Below are 18258 nucleotides of genomic sequence, written 5' to 3'. Positions count from 1 at the left end.
ATTTTTGTATGTAAGGTTCGGATGCTGCGTATTTACTGCTTATTTTGTTACGTATTTTTTGATACATAATTATTTCTACGTATTTTTTGCGTATTTATTGTGTATTTAGTGAGTATTATTTATTTGTTGCTTATTTGTCATGAAAAAATTTTGTATAAAAAAATATGCAATAAAATAAACAGTAAATATGTAGCATCCGAACCTTTTTTTGCATTCGGATTGCGTACACAATAATTTCTCGTATAGGACACCTCAAATATCGTTGCAAATGAATTTTGGGTCTATTAATAGTGATTAGACAAGTTAATTACTCATTTAACTTTATATAATATTGAATTAAAATACCACATAAAACTTATCACTAATTTCATGCATTTTTATATTTTCTATATAATTTTCTAATTTGAGAGAGTGATTTTTGGATTTGAATTGAATTCATTGAGAAGTATATATATTTCATATAATTTATAGATATAATTAAATCCAAAAATTGGATTTAATTGATTTCAGCTCAATCAATTATGCTTTTATATGCCTCTATTAAAAATGGGATCCCATGTGAAACATAACATAAATCTAATTTATCTAATCTATGATTAGAAAATTTAGATTATCCTGATTAAATCACAGGAAAGATGTTTAATATATTATGCAATCTAATCATTACCATTCATTTCATTTAAATGTAATGGATGGTGATGCCTTTATCTTCTACCTCCAAGTGTTAAGAGAAGCCTTCGAGTTATTCCCTACTAATCATAGAAGATATATTGACATATCTTTATACCATTCATTTAGGAGGATAAGAGGATCCTAAACTCATAACCCAATAGCTAGATCTCCATATATTAAGAGCTCAATTCTTAATTTTCAATTTTTTTATTACCATCGATAATCTTCTCATTCAAGATACGAAAAGATTAGAGCTAAAGGTGATCACTCCTGCTAATTGAGATTTAAATATTCCATTTCAAATGATTATACAACCATCACTGCAAGAAATTATTCATGATGTTAAAAATTAGATGCATAATATTGATAGTTGATTGATCAAATCCAGTATAGTAAGATAACTAAACTGTGAATATCTGGTTCTGATATCATTCTTTGTAAGAATAAGTTGTGGGTTACTAGTACTAAAAAACTAAGATGAGAGAACCTACATGAGGTATGTTATTTGTGTTACACAATATATTTAGGGAGCAATAAATTGTATAGTGATATGAAAGATATATTCTAGTGATTAAGTTTAAAGACGGATGTAGCTTATTTCATTTCAAAGTATTAGGCATGCTAGTTAGTGAAGGCCAAACATCAGTGATTGGAAGGTTTTCTACAAATATTGCACATTTTATAATGGGAGTGGGATGAAATAACGATGAATTCTTCTATGAGATTTCATAGATCAAGGCAATGTCATGATGCCATCTTGGTTTTTATGGTTTGTCAAAAAAAATATGCACATTTTATTTCGATATGACAGAATTATTTAGTGTACATGTTGGCACGGGTTTATGTATGAGAAATTATTTTCCTACATGGAATACTGAAGGTGATAGTGTTTAATAGAGATGACAAATTTACCTCCAGGTTGTAGAAAGGCATTCAACAAGTCCTCCTTCGTTAATGAACAGTGGCTTGTTCATCATAGAAGAAGTTTTTAAACCAGTAAAAAAACTTCTTTTACCGTCTCCAAATGCCGGTGGAGAGGAAGAAATATCACGTACAGTACCAACGCTAATCCTTCCCATGGAACGCCTTTGCCCTGATGGATCGCCGGCCTCAGGTGGCCGACGACCTTCCGTCGTCATTCTTCCGACAAGGTCGCCGCGAAAAAACGAAATTCAAAAACAGAGTATTTTTGAATTCTCAGAGCTTCTCTCTCTTCTTTCTATTCTTAACTTTCACTTGTTTACTTGTTGAATTCATTAATATAACTTACTTTATGAATAGACCTTCACTTGCTGGCAGGAAACTCTCATGGGATGGAAGATCAATCTCACTTAATGAATCTTAATAGATGCAAGTTGGAATCCTAGTAGTGAGGCGAAGTCAAACACAATTTCAAGAAAACTTGATTGTTGGCATGCCTTTGCAAACATCAAGGCTTTCAAAGACTAGGAGGGATCATTCTCTATTAATTCATATGAATATTCAAGAGTCTTACAATTTTAGTGAGTTATATAATAGACTAAAATGAAAATATGAATAAAAGATTCTAATAGTATCCTATATATATTCAATCTTCTTCTTTTAGAACATTAAAAGGAAAAGGGTTATCTATAGATAAGAAAAAGGCAGTAAGAAATTTAACTCTTAAGCTTCATGGCTATATCTTTATCAATCTGTAGCAGTTGAGGCATTCTTTCTTTAAAGGTTTGAAAGCTTTCTAAAAAAAAATTGTGATCTATGGGAAAAGAGTTGAACTGGCTAAATAGAAAGAAAATGTGGACCCTAAAGAGAACAAGCTCAAAACAGAGGTTGGCTGATAGAAACGGATAACCCACTATCAAACTAAATACAATTGATTCAGTTGGATCAACATCGAAGCACTTTAGACTTGCTTACACAAGTTCTTCAAAAAAGGATGGTAAGATGTTAAATGAAGCAAGCTTCCGACAGGTTTTACAAGAGCACTTCCAATCGCACGTAGGGAGAGAGGATTGATTGATACACCCATCAATCGTAGAGGGTAAGATCCTACTACCACAAGCTCTAAAAGATGTAGAACAAATGGAAATTGCTTTGAGAGACTCTTTTTAGGGAGTGGGAATACTAGGAATGCAATTTCCAGATGTTGACCTCGATTTTCATTTGAATGCCCTAGAGGGCCTTTGATCGATTTAATCAAGTCTCGTCAAGTTTAATTCAAGCTCGAATCAGCTCGTATTGAATTGAATTAAACTCGATTGTATTTGATTAAACCTGATTAGTCCACCTTAGCTACATCGAGTTTGTTATGATTCAAGTTGTCAATTTATTTTTATTTAATTTGGTTAATTTGAGCAAATAAAATTGATCGCAAATTGATTCGAATCGAATCTTATTTTGAGCTTCATTTTAATTTGATGTGCTTAATTTAATTCCTTTTTCCTTTTCATTAGCTTAAATTTTATTTCCCTCCTAATTGGTTCTAGATTCAATCCCAACCCTTGATCATGAGTTTAGGGCTTTAAATAGAGGAAATTAATAAGGACTTTTTTGCTCTTGCCACCTCCTTAAGCCTTCTTAGCTTGAAAGCTTTGGTCTGTTAGGTCTCTCAACTATCTTCCATCTTTTCCAAGTCAAACCCCACCGGTCAAAGCTGCCGAGGAGGTGATTTCTGACTAGTCAAGGACAAAGATCTTTCAAAGTGATTTCCCATCGATTGAGGAAGATCCAAGGATCGACTCCAACTAAAGAAGTGTATGAGGACAATCTATAATCTCAAGCATATAAAGAACTTGAAGATACAATGGTGAGATTCTTCAAAAACTCTAGATTTAAGTCACCTCACTTAGATCAATTTAGCTTCCTAATAAGAACTTTTCAGGGCATCCAAACACCTCCCCATGACTTCTATTCATGTCCTTAATCTATGTTTAAAAATTCATCAAAATTAGTTGAGCCATCCTCGAGAATGAACACTTTCTCATTTTAGGGCATGAATTGCACTAATTTTGAGCTGTTAATCCTTAAAAATATATATTTTATTAAAATTAAATACCTTTTTTTAAAAATGCATTTAAATAATTTAATAATTATTTTAAAATACATTAATTTAAAATTAAATTTATTTTATGTCATATCTATTATTATTTAAAATAGTTTTAATTATTTAATATTTAAACACTTAGTTAATACTAATTATTATTAATTATTTTTTAAATTTTTTTATTATTTATAAATTTTTTAAACAATTAATATACCAAATATTTTAAAATTACAAAAAATTATTTTAAAATCTTCCTTGGATGACTAGTGGATTTCCCCTATATTTATCTTTTACAAATTGAATTTTTTTTAATTAAATTTTTTTTAAAAATTCGTTTATTTAGTATATGTATTTTAAATAAATTTAAAATTTCGTATATTTTAAATCCCTAATTTTGGGAGATCCGCTACATGAAATTTTAAACATAAGTTATACTTATGAATAGACTTCATGGGGGAGATTAATTAGTGGGTGGTTGAGTTCCAATCATACATTAATTATATCGTAAAGCATGCTTAATTATTGATTTAGTCATCTTTTGCATACATAGAACACATGAGCACTTAGCCTAGGCCCTCCTAGATTTTATGATTGGTGTGTTTACTATTTTTATGCATTTCTAGCATGTTATCCTAAGGGTTAGACCAAAACTCAATTTAAAACCTATTTAACGTAGTGACACCCTAAGGACAACAATTAAGGACCCGTCTAGCAAACTTAGAAAAAAAATATGAGATATGGTGGATCCCTGATTGACATGAAAATTTCAACAATTAAACTTTCAACTTTTAGGACCCTTTAAACCCCCTAATTAATAAACCCTAATTTACCCATTCATTAAGCCCTGATAACTTAAAAAAATTCTAATAAAATTATTTCAAGTCAAAAAATTACCCATAGTATTTTAAACTCTTCAAGATTTAGCCCGCAATCGTAGATAATTAGGTCCCTTTAATTGGACCTTAATTTGAGCCTAAATTTAACTTTAAATAAAAATCACTTTTTTGCCTTAATAAAATAATTAAAAAATTATTAAAATTTCTATATTTTTCTCAAACACTTAGGAACATCTTCTTAGGTATTTATGACCTTCGGGGGTGATTCCAATCAGTATGGAGCTTATTTGCATCAAAACTCCGAAAACACCCCTAATTAAATAATTTATGTAATTCCTTAATTGCCTGAAACTTATAAAATTCATAACATTACCTAAAAAAATCCAAATCCATAAAATGCAAAACCTAACTAATCCCCTTAAGGCCTAATACTTAACTAAAATACTAGAATTCTCAAACCTACCCTATTTCTAATAGGGACCTTTTGGACCCCCTCAGCCTAGCAAAGGAGTCCCGGCACCTTCCAATATTGGCTAATATAACATAAACATTAAAGATAACTACCCGAAGCATTAAAATAGATCGACAAACTAAATTAATTAAAATGGATCTTTATTCATTAATAATTCAACTTTAATTAAAGTTTCCTTTTTAGACCTTCAACAAACCTGAACTCGAGGCAACTTAAACTAACTACCCTATATGGGATCTTTTTTTTTTTTAACTTGCAAATAGCATTAAGAAAAATAAACTAGATACAAGCTAAAGCAAAGGCTCACATTCCTTCTTCAAAAAACAACTAAGAGAAGAAGGGATGCTAGCAAAAGAGGAACTATCAAAGAAAAAATTATTCTCTAAAGCCAAAGTAGCACAAAGGTTAGCTACCTTATTACAATCTCTATGAACATGGTGAAAATTTACCTTATTGAAGTCGACCAAGAATATAAGATCTTCATCTATCCGGTTGTAGCTTCGCCACTTAGCCTTATTCAAAGAATTTTGAATAAACTTGATAATATTGAGGTTATCACCTTCAATTATTACTCCTTTGCTATCCATCATCCAATGTTGAATGAACTTTCTAATTGACACCACAGCATCCATCTCAAGTTGTGTTATATCCCAATGAATTCTTCTCTCCCCAAAGGCAAGTAATAATCTTCCTTTGTAATATCTAAAGATACCTCCAATTCCAGCACTATTTGAAGTTAGAAGAGATGCATCAACATAGATTTTAATCAAATCTAGCGGTGGAGGGTGCCAAGTATTTTGGAACTCCCTAAGGAGATTAGCACCCCAGCTATCTAGAAATGGATTAGAATGGTTAATTGCTAAAGATAAAACATTTGCTGCAATAACAGAGCTCAGACTGGCCTTCTTCCCATGGACAATTTCATTTTTGTTCTTCTAACACAAGTACACCACAGTGCAATATTATTTGACCAAATTAGGAGCAAAAGCAATGAGAGTTTTAAGCTCTCTCAAACATTCATCCAAAGAGTAAAAAGTAGGAATATAGAATCCCCACTCATTAATTTTTTGTAAAACATCCAGCAAATGCTTACACCGAACAGAAACATGTTCAAAATTTTCTACATCCTGACAACCTCTTGCACAGAAGTCATGATTTTTAAGCTTCCTATACTTCAAAAATTCATTTGTAGGAATTGCAAATTTGCTCATCCTCCACCAAAATAGCTCCACCTGAGAGCTAAGCTTCAATTTTTTTAACCAATTTGAGAATCCAAAATCTTCCTCTTTAATGTCACGGTACATATAGGCTTCATAAGCTCTAGCAGTAATAGTTTTGCTAGAAAGGTGGCAAATCTCCTCCAAATAATCATCAGCAGCATCACTATAAATCAGAATTTGCAAGATTAAAGAGATAAGATCCTCATGAAAGAAGCAATGTAACTCCTCCACCTTCCAGCTTCCATTCAAATAAATGAAGTGATTGAGCATAACATCCTCCAAGCCTAAGCAATCAACAGTTGTTGGCCAATCATTCAGACATTTGTCCAACAATCAAATGTCATTAAGAACATTTATCTTCCTTCAATTGACCACTCTCCACCTTAATAAAGGTTTTAAGTATCTAGCACCCTCTGTTAAAATTTTCCAAGCAATTGAAGAAGAACCTTTTCTGCAATCAGCATTCAACATATTATACCATATTTAGTGATAATATTTCGATGAAGTAACGACTCTAGATTTTGCAGCATTCGGCATGATAACCTTGACTTAAGAGGTCCAGCTCTACTAACCAATGAATGAAAGTTCATCCCACAATAATTATTTGGCTTACAAAGATCTTCCCAATATATGTAATGCATACCTCTTTTACCATTTCTTTTATGCCAAATGAATTCTCTACAGTATTTGTCAACTTCATGAAGCACTTTCTTTGGAAGCAAAGTATGTGTAGATATGAAATTGGGGGAGAGACAGAAGAGAAGATTTAACAAGAATAATCTTACCAGCCATGGAAAGATGTTTACTCCCCCAAGTATTCAGCTTTTGTAGGATGTTATCCAGTAAATATTGAAAATCGGATTTCATTGTTCTTCTTAGTGTCATTTTAACACCTAAGTACTACATATACTTGATGATTTTGAATTTTAGAATCTATTTAACCCATTTTTTATTGGATCTGCTAGTTCCCTTGCTGAAAAAAATTTGAGATTTTGAATTATTCACCTTCAGCCCCGTCCAGGAGCAGAAATTTGAAACAATGCTTTTTAAAATATTGGATAGCTTTTTAGATGCTTGAGAAAAAATCAGAACATCATCGGCATATAGATGATGATTAATCCTTTGAGCTCTAGGTGAGATTTCCCAAATCTTGTCCTTTTTGTGCCATAGCCAGTGAGAAAAGTTGAGAACAAATAATAAAAAGATAAGGAGATAGAGGGCATCCTTGACGAAACCCATTCTCTGCCTTAATCCAGATAGAAAGTTTCCCATTTAAAATAAAGGAGAATCTAGCATTCTTAACACATTCCATAATAAGCAAATACATCTTCAAAGGAACTCCAAACACCTTTAAGACTTGATACAAAGTCTCCCAACTCATGCTATCATAAGCTTGCTCCATATAAAGCTTAATCGCCATCATGCCTTTTTTTCTTTTCGATAATCTAAATTTGTGGAAAACCGCATGAGCTAGAAAGCAATGGTCATACATTGATCTTCCAGGAAGGAAAGCAACCTGTTCTTCAGTGATACACTCTGCAATACAACCTTTTATTCTATTCAAAATCATAATTTCCACAAGCTTATAAGTAGTTTGACACAAACTTATAGGCCTAAAGTTAGACGGGATAGTTGGATTTCTTATTTAGGAATTAATACAATCAATGTATCTTTCTATTCAACATGCATGAATCTAGTTTTGAAAAAACTATCAATTTCATTCCATGTTTCACCTTCCACTATTTTCCAATAGAATTTAAAAAAGGATGTAGTAATACAGTCTTAACCAGGAGACTTTTTGTTACCTTGATGAAAAACAGCATTAATAAGCTCCTCTTTAGTGAAATCAGAGATCAACATATCAGCATCCTCTTGGGAAATCTTCAGATTTTCCGGAATCAAAGGCCAGCCCATCAACTTGCACTCCCTAGCAGTCCACTTCTTTTGAAAAAAAAATATATAAGACTGCTTCAATGTGTTCAAATTCCTCCAAAAGATTGTTGTTCTCATATTTAATTTGTCAAATAAGATATCCATTCTTCTTAGCAGAGGCAAAATTATGAAAAAATCTAGAATTTACATCACCTTCCTCATGCCATCTGTCTTTAGCTCTTTGGTTCCACTAAGTGGATAATCTTCCCAAAATAACATTGAGCTCATGTACTTTACATCTCAGAAGCTTCAGCTTGTCCACCATGAGCCCATCTCCCATGGATTCCTTAATCTGCAACTGTAGAATATCCCTTTTCAGCTCACTCTTTAGTAAATTCAGTTCTATGCATTTGTTTTTATTCCAAAAATATAATCCTTTCAAGGTTCTTCTAAGCTTTCTTTGTAAAATTTCAGCATGATTACCAAAATCAGATTTTCTCCAAGCCTTCAAAGCAATGTTCCAAGCTGTAGGATATGACTTCCAAGTATCTTCAAATCTAATAATTTTAGATTTCTAATTTTGAGGTTCAACCACGTTGAATGAAATAGGACCATGGTCCGAAGCTACCCTTGATAAATGGCAAACTTTTGCCATAGGGATTTTCTGCAAAGCAGCAGAATTTAATACACATGTATCTAATCTCTCCCAAATTCTTGAAGCACCTTCCTTATTATTACACCAAGTGAAACATGGCCCAATAAATCCAATATCATGGAAAATGTTGTTTTTCAAAAACATCTTCATCTCCTTAGGTCCATTAGAAAAATGGAACCTCTTGAAAGTTCGTTATGGATGTTAAGCCCTATGAACTTAGTCCCAAAGCTAATTAAGAGAGAGGTGAATTGGTTGTTAAAGATCTTTTAAAACAAAACCCCAAACCACAAAACTAATATTCACCACAACGAAAAACTAATATGGAAATTAAATGCGGAAGCAAATAATAAGAAAAGAACACACCAGATTTATAGTGGTTCGGTCAAACCTTGACTTACGTCCACTCCTTGGAGGCACCCTCCAAGTATTGCACTAAAACAAGTGTCTCTCTTTTAGCCCCCACAGCTAGGAGGAGAAGCCCTTACAAAATCACTTTCACCTTCCCCGATGCGGCGGAGTCGCCGGGTCCTTTGACACCAAAGGGATCTTCTTCTTTGGTGAACTTACCTCGAGATAAGCCTTGAATCCGATGGTACTAAGGTGCGAGTTCGTCGGAGCAACCGTGTGGAATCCTCTCCACACTCCCTTGAGTTCCTCCCACTCACAGGATCTTCTCCCTCTCAAACTCCACCCTTTCCTCTCTCCCTTTCAAGCTCTCTCTTCAAGTTTCCCCCTCAAGAACGAAGCTCCAATGGCTGCCAAAGACACTTACAAAAGTTGCTATGCCATAGCTTAAATAGAAGCTCTCAAAACGAGCTCATTAATGCAAGTTGCCGACATTATCGTCCAGGACGATATTGTCCTGGCCGATCAGTACAAATTCAGCTCATCAGCCCGGGAGGATTTGAGATGATCAGAAGAAAATTGGTTACATCGTCCTGGCCGATATCACTATCGTCCGGGCCGATTAGTTTAAAACCGATTTCAATCGTCCTGATCATCGCCCTGAATTCGAGCTATTCGATGTAGATCGTCCAGGACATCGTCCCGGTCAATCAGGCGATTGTCCCGGCCAATGTGAACGTATCAATTAACCATTAATGCTTTCCAAAGATACCAGATCAATTTAGGAATAATTGAGTTAGATCGGCCTGGACGATATAAAGATCGTTCTGGCCGATTTCCTAAAATAAAGAATTCCTAAATTGATTATGACGGTTGATTCTTTCTAAATTGAGATTATCGTCCTGGCTGATACATGTATCATCCAGGCTGATCAACTAATGACGGCTGCCTTAATGAGGATGCCCTAACTAGGGTTTCTGATTTTGGACATATCGTCTAGGACGATATAAATATCATCCCGGCCGATATTACCAAAAAGAGAAATCTTATAGGGAACAACAAGAAATCTTCAAAGTTACAAATCAACAGAGCCCACACCAAATTCAACAGACTCAAGAAAGAAAAAAGATTACAAACTGACTTAGACCTAGTCTACCCAATCTTGAGCTGATTTCAAATTGCAGTCCGATCGTGTGAACCTAAAATGTTAGTAGAAAGCAGTCATAGACAAAAAGAATGTTTGCGATCATTAAAAGCATACGTCATAGATCCGCAACAATCTCCCCCTTTTTGATGATGGCAAATATTTCAATTTGAATTTTCAAAAAAAAATAACTTATCCTAATCTCCCGCTCACTAGAATAAACCCTTTTAAAAAATAGGGGAGATAAAAATATTTTTGTTGTTTTTAATTTTTTGAAAGCAAGATACAAAACACGATAACAGTACAAAAATTCAACAATACGTTCTCCCCTTTGACATTATCAAAAAGAGAGGAGGCACAAACAAAAAATAAAACGAACAAAAGACAAAAAGCGTTCCCTGATCTAGTGAAAAAAAATTCTTAAAATGAGAAAGTTACCTCTTAGTTTTAATGAAAAACTTAGTATAATTGGATTGACAACGCATAGTCCAGAAAAGGTTAGAAAATCATAATTTGATAATCCAAACTCAAGTTCTTTAAAAAGGCTCAAAATCTTTTTAATTCAATATCTAAATCATAAAATAAATTAGAGAAAGAAACAATCATTTTTCAAAAACTCCTTCCATAAAATATATCTAATAGAAGATCAATGCACGAATTGTTGAATCAAGAATCAAGATTTTCAAACTCAAGTATCGAAAGTATCAAGGATTTTCTTAAGTTTTAAGAAGTTCAAGAATGGTAAGCATTAAGTTTTGTGGGCTCATTTTATGAATCTTGACAATTGGTTGGCACACTGTGCTTTTGATACACTTTGTGTATTCTATTTTTTCAATTTTGGCATCTTTGCGCATCTTTATTTTTGGCATCATTAGCCAATTTTTTGAATATGCTACCTTTCTTAAATCTTTAAAAAAGAACAAAAGAGAGAGGTGAATTGGTTGTTAAAGATCTTTTAAAACAAAACTCCAAACCACAAAACCAATATTCACCATAATGAAAAACCAATGCGGAAATTAATGCGGAAGCAAATAATAAGAAAAGAACACACTTAATTTATAGTGGTTCGGTCAAACCTTGACCTACGTCCACTCCTTGGAGGCACCCTCCAAGTATTGCACTAAAACAAGTGTCTCTCCTTTAGCCCCCACAGCTAGGCGGAGAAGCCCTTACAAAATCACTTCCACCTTCCCCGGTGCGGCGGAGTTGTCCTTTGACACCAAAGGGATCTTCTTCTTTGGTGAACTTACCTCGAGACAAGCCTTGAATCCGATCGTACTAAGGTGCGAGTTCGCCGGAGCAACCGTGTGGAATCCCCTCCACACTCCCTTGAGTTCCTCCCCCTCATGGGATCTTCTCCCTCTCAAACTCCACCCTTTCCTCTCTCCCTTTCAAGCTCTCTCTTCAAGTTTTCCCCTCAAGAACGAAGCTCCAAAGGCAGCCAAAGACACTTATAAAAGTTTTCATGCCATGGCTTAAATAGAAGCTCTCAAAACGAGCTCATTAATGCAAGTTGCCGACATTATCGTCCAGTACGATAGGTATATCGTCCTGGCCGATCAGTACAAATTCAGCTCATCAGCCCGGGACGATTTGGGACGATCAAAAGAAAATTGGTTACATCGTCCTGGCCGATATCACTATCATCCGGGCCGATTAGTTTAAAACTGATTTCAATCGTCCTGATCATTGCCATAAATTCGAGCTGTCCGATGTAGATCGTCCAGGACATCGTCCCGGCCGATCAGGCGATCGTCCCAGCCGATGTGATCGTATCAATAAACCATTAATGCTTTCCAAAGATACCAGATCAATTTAGGCATAATTGAGTTAGATCGGCCTAGACGATATAATGATCGTCTTGGCCAATTTCTTAAAATAAAGAATTCCTAAACTGATTATGGCTGTTGATTCTTTCTGAATTGAGATTATCGTCCTGGCCGATACATGTATCGTCCAAACCGATCAGCTAATGATATCTGCCTTAATAAGGATGCCCTAACTAGGGTTTCTGATTTTGGACATATCGTCCAGGACGATATAAATATCGTCCCAGCCAATATTACAAAAAAGAGAAATCTTATAGGGAACAACAGGAAAGCTTCCAAGTTACAAATCAACAGAACCCACACCAAATACAACAGACTTAAGAAAGGAAAAAGATTACAAACTTACTTAGACCTAGTCTACCCAACTTGAGCTTATTTCAAATTGCAGTCCGATCATGTGAACCTGAAATGTTAGTTGAAAGTAGTCATAGATAAAAAGAATGTTTGCTATCATCAAAATCATAAGCCATAGATCTGCAACACCTCTTCCCCCCCCCCCCCCCCCCCCCCCCCCTCTTGTCATCCTTAAAAAGGATGCAATTAAAATCACCTTCTATAATAGCAGGTGAATCACAAGGCATACAATTTTCAAGAGTTTGACATAAGATTCTAAAGGTTTGTACATCCTTCCCTCCATAAATAGTAGCTACGTTACAAGTGCCCAATACATTGTTGTTAAGAACCCCCATAATTACTTGAGAAGAATGTTCAATGACTTCAAAGGAAGCCACATTCTTCTTCCACAAAACAAGAATTCCACCCAACGTTCCATCAGCGGGATAGTGAAAAAAATCCCAATCGCTTCCAATAAACAAATTGACATCACTCCTATCCAAACAAGATATCTTAGTCTTAGAAAGACAAATAAAAAACCCCTCATTATCCTTCACTATCTCTCTAAGATATAAGGAGGCCTCCTTCTTTCTAGCCCCCCTACAATTCCAAAAGATAAACTAAGCTATTAAAAAACAACAGAGGAAAATTCCCCCATTGTCTTGCTACTCTTGTTTTCCCCTCTTCTATTCTTATGAGCTGCTTCCACGGGTCCTAAAGACCTTAATTCCATGGGCAATTTGATTTTGCCTAAAGTTATCAAAGACAACTCTTGATCTCCTCTGCCCTGTAACTCATAAGAATTAACAACTTGATTTTTTCAGGAGCCAGAACAGCTTCAACAAAGTCTTTAGAGGGATCCTTAGACTTGTTTTAAACTTCTGTATCAGCCACTTCAATAACTTCTCCTTCCTCAATATCATCTTCCAGAATTTGAAATTTGTTATTGATACAAATATCAGCTGGAACCTCCTGAATTCGGACATGTTTAGTAACTACACCATCCTCACGCATAATTACATCACATGGGACCTATCCAAAGGCACACAAACCTACTACACACACATAGAATTATTTGCTAGGGAACCACTTCTAGCTCTAGGATTAGTCGATGTTTTACTTTCCTTTCTACTTCCAGTGATGTAATTATGCGTGGCACGTGTGTTATTTTCCTTGATTAATTTATTGTGATGATTATTTATTTTATTAATATATTTTTCATACATTGATTATGCTGTGATTTGTGAATTATATTGCCCATGGATTAGGGGTGTTTTGATAATAATCCAGTCTTATGTAGGTGGTTATGCTCATGCAGCACTAAAATAAATGGTGGCAATAATAATTAAAGCTTTAATACTAATATTATTTTCTGTAAATGCTCCAGAGAATGTTTAGCCCCCTTAAAATTAAAAGAGTGTGGCCAACTGTGTTTACTTTTATGTACATATATAACTTCTTGTGATGTGGTATATTAAACTTCTTGAGATATTTTCTATTAGGATAACCATGTAAGAGTTTGAGTATAAATTTTTCTTTTTAAATGTAATCTAATGTAATTATTATCGAGTTATGAAATTCTTCAAAACTAAGACATTTTAATACTCAGTACTCAAAGAGAAAAAGAAAGGCCCTTTATAGAGAATTTCTTATTCATTTGGGTTTTTGGAGGACGGACTATACGAAGCCTGAAGAAGAAAATATGAAGGGAGATAATCCGGAGAAGGATAATCCACCTGTAGATGAAGACTTGAAGATGAAATGCCTGGATTTTAAGACTTGTGACATTCATTACGATTAAAATCTAGGATATTGTAGGTGGGGCCTGGCCACCATTACTTTTGTATAGACCCTGGGTTATTTATACGACACTTGCTGTAGACTTTCTTTACTTTACTTTGGGCTGATTTATATTGATGTGTTTACGTTGTGAGAAAATTAGAAATTATATGCTTTTTCTAGGTTTATTTCTTGCATATGGTTAGCCTATTTTTGCTAGGCCCTATAGGATAGAAAATATTTTCTACTCGTAATTAAAAATTAATATTTTAAGAATTAAAAAACATAGAAACCTAATAACCTAAGGAATAGCTAGAATCGTTTGGGGTCGCATGCTTATTATTACATTTTCCTCTTACTTCCATAAGACACTTTCCCGCCTGCGGGTAGAGTTTGGATAATCTTGCCTATGAGGATGAGATGCCGGACTTGGGGAAGTCTAATCTTTAATAAAACTTACTTTTTATAAGCCTATTTTTAAAATCTTATACATATATGATTTTAACCTTTAAACCAGCATGCATTATATTAGAAATCAACTTAATTTAAATTTAATTGCATTAGCTCTAGGAGCATTCACCTTACATAAGTCCAGAACCAATTAGGAAACTCTCTAGACATCGGCCCTACTTTCAAAAACTAAACTACCTACCCATCATTCATAAAGACTGAATAACATGAGTTTTAAGTGCCTATATGGTTAGCTGGCTTTCCTTTTTAGGCAAGATATAAGCCCATCCTGTATTAGTTAGGATATGGGTGTTATTATTGGATAGAATAATAAACCCACTTTACATATAGGATTCAAGCCTACTACATTGGGTGTCTCGTAGTATACCTAATTATTGGGTAAGTTTAATTTTCTTCACGGAAAATATATTTTGCCTATCTGCATCACGTGGATGACACCACTTCTATCATTCCCCTGTGGATGCTCTGAGTGTATGAGTTTTTTTCTCTTCTCAATTGTCTTAGTCCCTCCGGATGCTAAGATAAACCGTGCATATTGACTAAGCCACTTGAGCTCTTTCTTTCCCTTTGATTAAGATTTCTTAGTCTTCCCTTTTATGCCAATCCCCTTTTGGGAAGAATAATATTGGATACTTCACCGAGAGTATTCTTGGTCTCCAACCTGAGATGTAATTAACTACAGGAACTTGCACTCATGGGAAATAGAATTCAACAATAAATAAACCCCACTCGAGCTGATGTCTCAGGTGGGGGAAATCCATTGACATTGATCAGGTCATGCATACTATGCCCCATCAGGGTGTGCTGGCGAGAGCCGCTGTCCTCAATAGTTGATCGTGTGTAGGATCTAATATGCCCTTCCATTGGCCCACTTGCAAAGACTGTGGAGGCCTACGATCATTTCTAACCTTCTGGGTGGAGTGGTCTTATACCCTCTGCACTTTGCTGTAGCGGGAAATGTCTTTTTGGTGGTCCACACTAGGTATAAGTAGAATGGGTTTTGGATTACAGAGAAAAAAAGGACTTTCTTGAGATCGCATAAAGACTCAAACTATAACTACAAGCTCATTGGCATGTTAGTTCATTAGCCCTAACCACATTCACCTAGCTTCCCTATTTTTCTCTCCAATCGGGATCAGAGGATATTTTGGAACCAATTTCTCTTTGAGGCACGTAGTGTTTCTTGTTGATACAGGCTTTCTCATTGGATGGGAAACTGCTGCTTATAGGGAGGCTCACCTTAAGACTTCAACTAGATTTCGTGATCAATTGATGGATGATTTTCCCCTTTACCTAACTCTTGTTTTCTTTCAATGAGAATAGATGCAATGAAAGTAAAGTGAAAGTAGAAATTACATGAAAAAAGTACTACAAAAATGACACTATACATCTTTATATTAATGTAAAGGAGGCACTAATGAAATAAGTTACGAAGATTGGCTCGATTAGGAAGAAGCTAGATTTCCCCTTTTTTTTCTCATCAAAAAGAAATTAGCATTGGAACGCTTTCTTTCTCAAGCCTTCTTACGCTTTGATCACTTTTCTTTTTCTCCAGCATTGTTTTCCTTTCAGCATGATACGAATCATGATTCTTTAATCCAATTGAGGATTTTGATTTCCACTATTATTTATGTTGACTTGTCCAGAGGGCTCGTCGATCGTGATGTCTTAATTAAAATTCAGAACATACTAAAGTCAATGGAAAATATATTGTATCCTTTCCCTATCTGATCATTCCTATGTCAGTTTGATTGCCTTGCAAGCATTTGGTTTCTTGCAACCTTGGCCATTTCAATGCTGGGGTTTGACGAAGAGAAGTACTAAAACAAAACAAATATTAGAGCCAAACGCTAGTCCAAATATTGACCACAGGTTAGGAGAAGGGCCATTGTGATGAGAGTCTAAGAAAATGTTTTAATAGTGAAGTTTCAGCCCTCTACTAAGTAATAGTCAGTGTGAATAAAACAGAAGTGTTATAACTAGAATAGTTTTCCCGTCGAGAAGTTCCTACTAGACTAGGAATCATGAATAAGAAGTCATAGTTGGATGGCCGTTGGCCCACTTTTGAAAGAAAGCTAAAGCTTTCCCTATAAGCTTAGCCTAGAAGCTAGAAGATTCAATGTAGCTATTGATTTAGGACGTTAGACGAGATTTCCACTTTTGGTCAATCAATGTAGGGGTACACTTCAGTTGTGTTAACTTCTATCTCTTTTTTTTTTCCTAAGAAATAAACTATCGCCATTTTTACAGTGAAAATGAAATTTATTAAGATATTTTTTAATCTTAGCAATTATCTTACTTTTATCGAGGCCCAATCAATGAATCCTTCAGTGGCGCTCTTCTTTACTTTTTGTTTACAATTGATTACATTTGAGCATGCAACTTTTCTTTGGGGCGAAGTCAGCTGCTTAACCTTACCAATATAGGTGACGGCAGTTGTGACTAAAAATGAATCTCATCTCCATAACTAAATTCCACATCCTGAAATCCCAACAAGTGACTCGCTTCCCTAAAAGCTCTTATTTTTATGCTTGCAGGGGTGGGTCAGAAACATAGTCCAGGAAGACTACTTGAGAATGGGCCCATGGACCAAGATATCGGTAGGGAGGGAAAACCAATCTAAGATGGGAAATTTGGATGAAACTAGCGCCTTTGATTCAGCTAACTATAGACGGATGGTTCTGTTTCATCACAAGTTTGATATTTTCCTTATATATAGTTTCATTGATAAGGGTTTCCTATCCAAATTCCCTTGTGAGCTAAGGATTTTTTGCTCTAAGAATCTCTAGGCCAGCCGTCTTTACAGCTGTCTATTATTTAGCAAAGAAAAGGCAATAGTTTTCTTGTTCAATAAGAAAGGAATGTTGTGAAAATATTCAAATAGTTTGTTTGTGAGCTTCATCACATCTTCTCGAACTAGCTAAGATGGTCCCTATGCTTTTATTTCTCTTGCGAGCGAACATGCACCCTTCATTGAAAAAGAAAAAAAGTTCCTATCTTTCAATGTTTTTTTTATTCTTTTTTCTGATTGTTTGGAGTAAAGATAAACAATTTTTATGAGAGCTTTCTTCCAACATACCTTGCATATGATAAGCATCCAAGCCAGAGCAAGAAACAGAAAAGACAAGGGGAGGGTAGAGGTAAGATCAATGTATAGTACAGCATAGTGCTATCTCTTGCCAACTTCCGTCTTTAGCAAGGAAAGAGCTACGGATATAGATTTCTTAGGAAGTTCCTTTTTTAGCTCCGAATTAGAACTTCAACTCATGCATCAGTTTACCGAAATAACCTCCGTTATCCCAATTCAAATAGGTGAGCGGTCTTGAAATAAACAGGCCAAATGAGGGCTCTTCTTTCTATATATATTATAGAGCCCTAAAGTCAAGTAGGTAGCCCTGAAAGCCGAACTCAGCATCTTGTTAGGAGTAGGTTTTGGAAAAAGATAGGTAAACGGTAAGCTGCAAAGGAATTATTTATTCTATGGATTCTAGAGAGAGGAAAAAAAGAGAAAATGTTTCACATAAGGAGAGTCAGCTTCAAGCGAGGCTATAGTGCGTTCCCAAGTGGGCAGGGGTAGAGAGTTTTCCTAGAGAAGGCACAGAGCGAAG

This window comes from Dendrobium catenatum, unplaced genomic scaffold, assembly GCF_001605985.2.
Source record: "Dendrobium catenatum unplaced genomic scaffold, ASM160598v2 fragScaff_scaffold_621, whole genome shotgun sequence".
In the NCBI taxonomy this organism is placed as follows: domain Eukaryota; kingdom Viridiplantae; phylum Streptophyta; class Magnoliopsida; order Asparagales; family Orchidaceae; genus Dendrobium; species Dendrobium catenatum.
Note: the sequence above shows the minus strand (reverse complement) of the source record.